Source organism: Apium graveolens, chromosome 9, assembly GCF_009905375.1.
Source record: "Apium graveolens cultivar Ventura chromosome 9, ASM990537v1, whole genome shotgun sequence".
Taxonomy (NCBI): Eukaryota; Viridiplantae; Streptophyta; class Magnoliopsida; order Apiales; family Apiaceae; genus Apium; species Apium graveolens.
Window position 1 is genome coordinate 190,903,720 of NC_133655.1, and position 9,922 is coordinate 190,913,641.

The following is a 9,922-nucleotide window of genomic DNA, read 5'->3' on the forward strand; positions in this document are numbered from 1 at the left end:
GTGTTAAGAACTGAGTTTTTGTGTTTGGGAGAGAGTTTGAGTGTAGAAAGTTTGTGGGAGATATGTAGGATAGGTGTATGTATATATAGGGTGTGGATTAGGTTAAAATTAAATTAGGAGTGGGGTTGAGGGCTGAAATCATGGGGTATTAGGAAAAGAAGTCGTGGGTTTATGGGCTGTGTTTGGGTTTTTTAATTTTCTGATTTTTTTTTGTTTTTTTTTTTCTGAACTTAAAAAAATTCTGGCAGTTGACCCCTGAGCGGTCGCTTAGCAGAGCTGAGCGGGCGCTCAGGGGTCACTGGATTTTTTTTTCAGTCCCGTTTTTCTGATTTTTTTGTGTTTTTGGATAGGTTATTAACTTCTAAGGGTTCCTGTAACAACAAATTATGGGTTGCCTCCCACGCAGCGCTTCTTTTTTGTCATTAGCTTGACGTTGCGTACCTTTCTCAAGTAGTCAATAAAATGGCACTAACCACTTCTCGGTTTGCCATGTCCCCATAGTAGTGCTTCAACCGCTGACCATTAACCTTGAATGCTTGGTCCGGATCATTCTCAAAAATTTCCACCGCTCCATGTGGAAACACTGTTTTGACAATAAAAGGTCCAGACCACCTTGATTTCAACTTCCCAGGAAAAAGTCGGAGACGAGAGTTGAATAAGAGAACTTGTTGCCCCGACACGAATAACTTAGGATGTAGCTTCCTATCGTGCCACCTCTTCACCTTTTCCTTGTACATTTTGTTATTCTCGTACGCTTGAAGTCGGAATTCATCAAGTTCATTAAGCTGAAGCATTCTTTTCTTACCAGCTGCATCTAAATCCAGGTTCAACTTTTTCATCGCTCATTAGGCCTTATGCTCAAGCTCCGTAGGTAAATGACATCCCTTACCATACACCAACTGAAACGGGGACATACCAAGTGGAGTTTTGTATGCTGTTCTGTAAGCCCAAACAGCTTCATCAAGCTTTAAGGACCAATCCTTCCTTGACGGACAAACAACCTTCTCTAGAATGCGCTTGATCTCTCTGTTGGATACTTCCGCTTGACCATTTGTTTGCAGATGATAAGCAGTAGCAACTCGATGATTCACATTATAACGCTGCATCATAGAAGTGAACTTACGGTTGCAGAAATGCGACCCTTCATCACTTATGATTACCCGAGGTGTTCCAAACCTTGTGAAAATCTGCTTATGAAGAAAATTTAGCACTGCCTTTGCATCATTTGTCGGTAGAGCTTTGACTTCTACCCATTTTGAGACATAATCGACTGCCAGCAAGATGTACTGATTATTGCAGGACAAGACAAAAGGCCCCATAAAATCGATTCCCCAAATATCAAAGACCTCGACTTCAAGCATCACATTTAACGACATCTCATCCTTTCTCGTCAAATTTCCCACTCTTTGGCAACGATCACACCTTAAAACAAACTGATGAGCATCCTTAAACAAAGTAGGCCAGAAAAAACCTGCTTACAGAATACGAGCTGCCGTCTTCTCACCACCATAGTGTCCACCATAAACTGTGGAGTGGCAGTCTCGTAATATTCCCTCAGTCTCACAGAACGGGATACATCTCCTGATGATCTGGTCAGCTCCCTGTCTAAACAAATATGGTTCATCCCACATATACCACTTCACCTCATGCAAAAACTTCTTCTTTTGAGATGAGGTCAAATTAGAAGGCATTATATTGCTGACAAGATAGTTTACAATATCTGCAAACCATGACTCTTCCTCCTGAACTGCGAACAACTGCTCATCCGGAAAAGATTCATTGATTAATGTCCTATCTTGTAAAGTAGACTCGGGATTCTCCAACCTAGAGAGATGGTCAGCTACTTGATTCTCAGTACCTTTTCGATCATTGATCTCTAACTCAAATTCCTGAAGTAAGAGCACCCAACGAATGAGTCTCGGCTTCGAATCCTTCTTGGAAACCAAATAGTGAATGGCCGCATGATCAGTGAATACTGTCACTTTAGTCCCAAGCAGATAAGATCGAAATTTCTCGAAACCAAAGACTATAGCCAAGAGCTCCTTCTCCGTAGTGGTGTAGTTCATTTGGGCCCCATTTAAGGTCTTACTCGTATAGTAGACCACATGAAAGAGATTATTCTTGCGCTGCCCCAGAACTGCACCTACCGTATAATCACTCGCATCACACATCATCTCAAATGGCTCTGTCCAATCTGGTGCTGTAATAACTGGTACAGTGATCAAACTCTTCTTGAGAGTCTCGAATGCCGCCAAACATTCATCATCAAATTTGAAAGGCACATCTTTCTCAAGCAAATTGCACAACGGCTTAGATATCTTCGAAAAGTCCTTGATGAATCACCGACAAAAACCCGCATGACCAAGAAAACTACGGATTCCCTTCACAAAAATAGGTGGTGGAAGATTTTCAATGACTCCCACCTTGGCCTTGTCCACCTCCAGACCCTTGCTAGAGACCTTATGCCCAAGAATAATGCCTTCACGCACCATAAAATGACATTTCTCCCGATTGAGCACCAAATTAGTTTCCACGCACCTTTTGAGTACGGCACGAAGATTATTCAAACATTCATCATACGAATGTCCAAAGACGGAGAAGTCGTCCATGAACACCTCGACATTATTTCCAATCATGTCAGAGAATATAGCCATCATACATCTCTGAAAAGTGCCACATAACCCAAACGAAACTCTGTGAAAACAAACGTGCCAAATGGACAAGTGAAGGTAGTCTTTTCCTGATCCTCTGGTGCAATACAAATCTGATTATACCCTGAATAGCCATCCTGAAGACAATAATACTCATGACCAGCCAACCTGTCAAGCATCTGATCAATGAAAGGAAGAGGGAAATGATCCTTCCTCGTGGCTTTGTTCAACTTTCGATAATCCATGCATACTCTCCATCCTGTAACTGTTCGAGTGGGGATGAGCTCATTCTTCTCATTTGCTACCACAGTGATACCTCCTTTCTTAGGCACACATTGTACGGGGCTCACCCAAGAACTGTCAGAAATAGGATAAATGATGCCTGCATCGAGCCATTTCAGAATTTCTTTCTTCACTACCTCCTTCATGATAGGATTAAGTCTGCGCTGCTGTTCAACAGTCGGCTTACTACCTTCCTCTAGCAGAATTTTATGCATACAATATGAAGGGCTGATCCCCTTGATGTCTGCTATGGTCCATCCAATAGCTGATTTGAATTCTCTTAAAATCCTTAAGAGCTTGTCTTCCTCACTACCTGAAAGGTCAGATGCAATAATAACAGGTAAAGTAGATGCATCACCTAAAAAAGCATACCTCAAGTGTTCAGGTAGTGGCTTGAGCTCCAAGGTAGGTGCTTCCTCTATTGATGGTTTGAGCTTTCCTTCAGCATTCTTGAGGTCAGAAGTACCAAGAGATTCAAACGGCATGTCCAGCTTTTGCTTCCAGGGAGAAGCATTCAGATATTGTAATTGCTCATTGCCATCTTCATCATCACTGTTAAAATCCCCCACTAAGGCCTTTTCCAAAACATCAGACATTAGCATGCGATCGAGTTCTGAAGTAACCGCAGAATCAATCACATCCACATTTAAGCATTCCTCATCTTCTATAGGAAATTTCATTGCCTTGAACACGTTGAAGATCACATCCTGATCTTGTACCCACATAGTAAGTTCACCTTTCTGCACATCTATCAAGGTACGGCCAGTAGCCAAGAAAGGTCTTCCCAAGATTATGGGAATCTTCTTATCTTCCTCAAAATCCAGAATAACAAAATCTGCAGGAAAGAAGAGCTTATCCACCTTGACTAGCACATCATCCACTATGCCCCTTGGGTAAGTAATAGAACGATCAGCCAATTGTAGAGACATGTATGTGGGTTTTGGATCAGGCAAATCCAACTTTTTAAAGATCGACAACGGCATCAGATTGATGCTTGCTCCCAAATCACAAAGGCACTTGTCAAAAGTCAACTTGCCAATGGTGCAAGGAATGGTGAAACTACCTGGATCTTTAAGCTTTGGAGGTAACTTTTGCTGCAGAACAGCGCTGCATTCTTCCGTGAGAGCAACGGTCTCAAGGTCATCCAGTTTCACCTTCCTTGAAAGAATACTCTTCATAAACTTCGCATAACTAGGCATTTGCTCCAGAGCCTCAGCGAAAGGTATATTGATGTGAAGTTTCTTGAACACCTCCAGAAACTTACCGAACTGTCTATCCAGCTTTTGTTGCTGCAATCTCTTAGGAAAAGGTGGTGGAGGATAAAGCTGTTTCTCCCCTGTATTACCCTCAGGCAGAGTGTGTTCAACAGTAGTCTTCCTTGGTTCCGCCGCTTTCTCCTTTTGCTTAGCTTCTTCATCTCTAATTTCAGCTTCTCCTTCTTTTGGCTTTTCAGCATCAGCAACTTTCCCAGACCTTAAGGTAATAGCCTTGACTTGCTCTTTAGCTTCCTTCCTGCCTGGTACTTCTGTGTCACTAGGGAGTGTTCCAGGTTGACGATTGAGCACTGCATTGGCTATTTGACCGATTTGATTTTCCAAGGTCTTGATAGAAACCGCCTGACTCTTGCATAACAGCTTAAGTTCCTCCAAATCAGCACTAGTAGGAGCAGCTGCACTTCCCTGTTGAGGGTATGATTGCCTTTGAGCATACTACTGTGGTTGCTGGAATCCAGGTGGATTAAACTGTTTACTCACACCTTGCTGATATGGTGGCTGAATAGCTTTCTGATTATAACCCCAGCTGAAATTTGGATGATTTCTGTTGTTAGGATGATAAGTAGCTGGCATAGGCTGCTGTTGTCGCTGATAATTATTCACATACTAAACAGATTTGTTGACAAGAGAACACTGATCCGTAGCATGAGAACCTGCATAAAGCTCACAAACCATAGCTATTTGATTAACTCCATATGTAGCTAGAGAATCAACCTTCATCGCCAGCGCCTGGAGCTGCGCTACAATAGCGGTGGCTGCATCGACTTCCAGAATACCTGCTACCTTCCCAGGCATCATCCTCTGAGTTGGGTTTTGATGCTCATTTGCAGCCATAGTCTCGATAAGATTATAAGCCTCAGTATAGCTTTTAGCCCATAAGGCGCCTCCAGCTGCTGTATCGAGCATGGGCCGAGATTGGGCCCCCAAACCATTATAGAAACCAGTGATCACCATCCAATCGGGCATTCCATGATGTGGACACTTCCTCAACATTTCCTTGTAGCGTTCCCAAGCTTCGTACATAGATTCTGTAGGTTGCTGCGCAAACTGAGTAAGAGCACTCCTCATAGCAATAGTCTTTGCCATCGGATAAAACTTCACCAGAAACTTTTGCGCAAGATCTTGCCAAGTAGTGATGGACCCAGCTGGTTCAGAATGTAACCAGTCCTTAGCTTTGTCCCTTAGTGAGAATGGGAAAAGCCTCAGCTTGATAGCCTCATCAGTCACGCCATTATACTTAAAAGTGCTGCAGATCTCGACAAAATTCCTTATGTGCATGTTGGGGTCTTCAGTTGCAGCTCCTCCAAAAGAAACAGAATTCTGCACCATCTGAATAGTGCCCGACTTGATTTCAAAGGTGTTAGCGTGAATAGCTGGATGAAGAATGCTTGACTGAATGTCATCAATTTTAGGCAGAGAAAAGTCCATAAGAGCTGGATCAGCCTGAACAATACGATCACCTATGATTACTGGTTCTTTCTGCTCAGTTCCTGAATCCGAATCTTCAAAATCTATCTTCTCCGGAATATCAAGAACTTCGTCTGTCTCCTCAGCTGTATCTAAAGTCCTCTTGCGAGTACGAGAACGAATTTGCATAAACGCTCGCTTAAGTACCTGAAACACAACCAGAAATAATAAGTAACAACTACGTCATAATCACTGAGTCCTAATGACCAATGATGGTAAGTACATAAACTAAACAAATACGCCGAGTCCCCGGCAGCGGCGCCAAAAACTTGTTAGGGCGAAAACACGCGCTAATATTCACGCAAGTATACGCGTTCGCAAGTAATATAGAATACTTTCTAGTTCGTTCCCACAGAGACTCAGACTAATTATTGTTTAATTAAACTCACGCACCAACGTATGATTACTTCTCAATGTTAAGACACTAACACTTAGAATTGTTGACTAAATATTAACTACAATTAATTACTTAGTTTATCACTTAAATAACACTTCAATTAACAATATTAAAACACTCATGAGATCACAACTTCATTACTACTTCCTTCAATAGTTATTGTTATTACCTTTAGCATGTGACAGTGATGATATTAATCGAATAACACGAAATTGATAAAAGCCAACTTTCATTGTACTCATACCATTCTACCAAGCATCCACAATTAAGATAGAAGTTGAATAGGCATCAATTATGTTGAGTTCCTATATGTCTACAGAAATTGACAACACAACGATTTAAGCACAAGTTATTCCTTTTGATTACACATGGCAAATAAAACTGTTAGAGTTACCCACTAATCATGCACATCATACATGAACCTATGCTAGCATGGCAAGTTCTAAATCTCAAGATCCACCGTCGTTTCACAAGAGATTAACACCCTATCTTCTATGTTCGCGACGCACATAAGACGAATACGCACAACCAATACTAGATATCATACAATCATCACACACTAAAGTATTAAACAATTAACTAAAAAATTCCATAGTAAATCCGTTGCGACCCCATGATCACGATTAGCCCATAATAGCACTTATCATCATCATGGGTTCATATGAAATCATGATAAACAAACACAAGAAAATAATAACTAAACTAATTATATTAAATCAGAGTACGTCACAAGAGTAATTAAGTTCAAAGTAAGAAAACTAGCATCCAACGTTACAACGAAATAAGAATCACAAGAAAGTATGCTTCCTCTTCGTTGCTGTGTGCTAAAACGGTCTTCTTCCTTATCTCCTTTGCTCCTTGCTTAATACCACGATCCAACCTCGTGAAAACGTCTCCAAATCTACTTATATAATAGTCCCATAAAACTCAGATTACATAGAAGTTGGAAGCCAAACAGAAGTAGAAGTCTAAAAATAATTATTTAATTTCCCGACCCTGCGCGGCCGCTCAGCTTTCTGCGCGGCCGCTCAGCATTGCTGAGCGGGCGCTCAGGACCCTACTGGATTTTTCCTGAGTTTGCTCCGTTTCTTCGCCGTAATCTGCCCCTTTCTTTCCTCTCGCAATGGTGAACACATGCCAAGGCTTATTCTTGATGATTACTCCTCCGAAATACAACTAATACCCTGAAATGCATAAACACTAGAAAAACGCATCAAATACACAAAATACTTGATTTCAAGGCACCAATTTAAGCCATTTTAAGATGTTCTAAGTGGTATAAAATGCCACTTATCACTAGTCGGGCATCGACTCTGGTCACTATACGTGGTCTACCTCTCACTTTTAGTTGGGCATCGATTATGGTCAGTATACATGTCTTACCATTGCGCTGGATTTACATTGCTCTTTGGAACACAGGAGACCAACTTAGTAACAGTTTCTGAAGGTGTATTAATTATGAAAAGAAGGTAGAGACTTCTGCAGCAGTTGAGTCTGGCCATGTCCGCAGCAGTTGAGTCCTACTATTATCTCAAGTATGAAAGCCAATAGCTATAGTGTTGATGCTTTTAGCCAAGACATTTTAAAAATAGTGCCCTGGGTCAGAATCAAATCACCATTGTTCTTATTTATAACAAGTTATTTCTCCAATTGAGTCGGCAATCTATTTTGAAAAATACGACTTTAACTTCAACCAACCAGTCAGATGAAAGTTGCAACATTTTAACTTGTTAATAAATCATTCATCAATCAATATATGTATCAATTCCTTATCCACATAATTGGGAACAGTAAAAATTACACAATGTTGCAACATAAGAAAATTGTCCTTTTTGCTACCAGCACATACAGATTTCCTCAACCTGTGAGAAAACTTGAGAAACGGAATAACTAGAGATCTATTTTAACTGGTAAAGTAATGAAACATCCTTAGACCCGCAGACAGCACGAGTCCAGGGAAATAATCTTCGATAGCCGTTTCTCATGCAGCCTATGAGGGCTCTGAATTCCAAAATCCTATCGTTCATGTTCATCGATTCTTAGCACCTGAAATATAAGAAAGTAAACAATCTTTTTATGTACTTTGGTGATAACAGACTGAAATAGACCCTTAATTGGTATACTTAAATGGTGAAGAAAAGAGGCTCCCTGAAATACAAGGACCAACTTACGTACACAACACTAAGATTCTTGAAAACAGTGATTGTTTGTACCATGTGCAATGACATCAAATTTTTTAATACATTTTCAGCAGGTATGGGTATGAACCTTGATCTAGTGTCTAGTCTAATTTGTTGTTGATCGCCGCTAACGGCATTCCTTCTTGAAAAGTTTTGTGATTACAAAACCGGTGTTATGGATGCTTTTATTGGAAAGACGTATAAAAGAAAATAACACCAGATCTCTTAGCTAAACTTTAGGAAGCAGTATTTTTAAATTCCTATTGTTTAGGAATTAGTATATTTATTTATTTGATAGTATCTTTATTTCTTGGGGAGTAAGTTAGTTATAATCCTTTGTAATCCTATTTAAAGGAAGGAACAGATGGAATAAAAATTCGTTCAGAATTCAATAAAATATTTTCGGAGGAGAGTTGGTGATCTCTTAATAAATCGCCATCACAAGTTTAAGATTAGGTTCATCGAAGAACAGGAGAGACTAGGGAAATCAGGAGGGTTTTCCTGCTCACAGACCTGTGACGAGATCCTACTTGCGGACTCATAACAACTTGGTATCGGAGCCTATCGTCATGGGTGACTTTGAGCAATTGACGACTAGGGTTAATGACTTGGAGCGTAAACTCACAGAAAATAACAAGGAGATGTGGGAAATCAAAGACGGTGTGCAGGAATTGAGACGTTTAATGGAGTTACAATATGCTAACAAGGAAAAGGGGTCAGACAAGTCTTCAACCTGCACAGGAGGCCAATCGGGTCTAGAAACATCATATAATCTAAAAACTGCAGAAGGAGTTGCTTTCGTACCCAAATATAGTAGGTTGGAATTCCCATCTTATAATGGAAGTGGAGATCCCTTGGGATGGTTATACAAATGTGAGCAATTTTTCTCCAACCAACGAACCGAAGAACGTGACAAGGTGGGATTAGCCACATTTCACATGACCGAAGAGGCACAACTATGATATTATAGGCGGGAACAGGAAGAACCAGGGATCAATTGGATGCAATTTAAATCGTATTGCCTTCTCAGGTTTTGTCCTCCATTAACAAACAACCCATTAGGTGAATTAATCAACCTGAAACAGACCGGCACTATAGAAGAGTATCAACGCCAATTTCAAACCCTTCTTTCCAGAGCAACTACTGTACGATCAGACCAGCAGTTGACATGTTCACTGCAGGATTAGTGGAAAGTCTCAGAATGGATGTAGAGATGCAGAATCCTCCCAATCTGGTAACACCCATGAATCTGGCTCGAGCATTTGAAAGAAAAATGCAACTTAATCGTGCAAGTACCAATACCTGGAGACCCCAAACTACATGGGCAGCCCCTAGGGCATTTGAAACATCTTTACCATCTGCAACCAGTCGTGAGCACAGATCATCAACAAGTATTAACTTGAAACTACAAACGAGCAACAATTCAAAATCAGTATCTAGTACGGGCAGCAGTGTTATTGCACCCCCTATTCGGCACTTGTCCAAGGCTGGGATGTTTGAACGAAGGGCAAAAGGGCAATGTTTTAACTGTGATGAACTCTATTCAGCAGGGCATAAATGTAAGAGACTTTTTTGCCTTCTGGTGGTGGATGAAAACGAGGATTACGAAGAAGAATCTCATTTGCTCGAACCAGAGATTTCACTTAATGCAATCACTGGTATAAAGAATTT

General features: G+C 40.8%; 1 non-coding gene across 1 annotated transcript; it reads left to right on the forward strand.

Annotated features, from left to right (window-relative positions):
- The first annotated feature begins 5,171 nt into the window (after positions 1 to 5,171).
- Positions 5,172 to 5,278, forward strand: LOC141688012 (small nucleolar RNA R71). The gene has a single exon (XR_012561483.1). It is a non-coding gene; the product is annotated as a small nucleolar RNA R71 (small nucleolar RNA).
- The last annotated feature ends 4,644 nt before the right edge of the window (positions 5,279 to 9,922 follow it).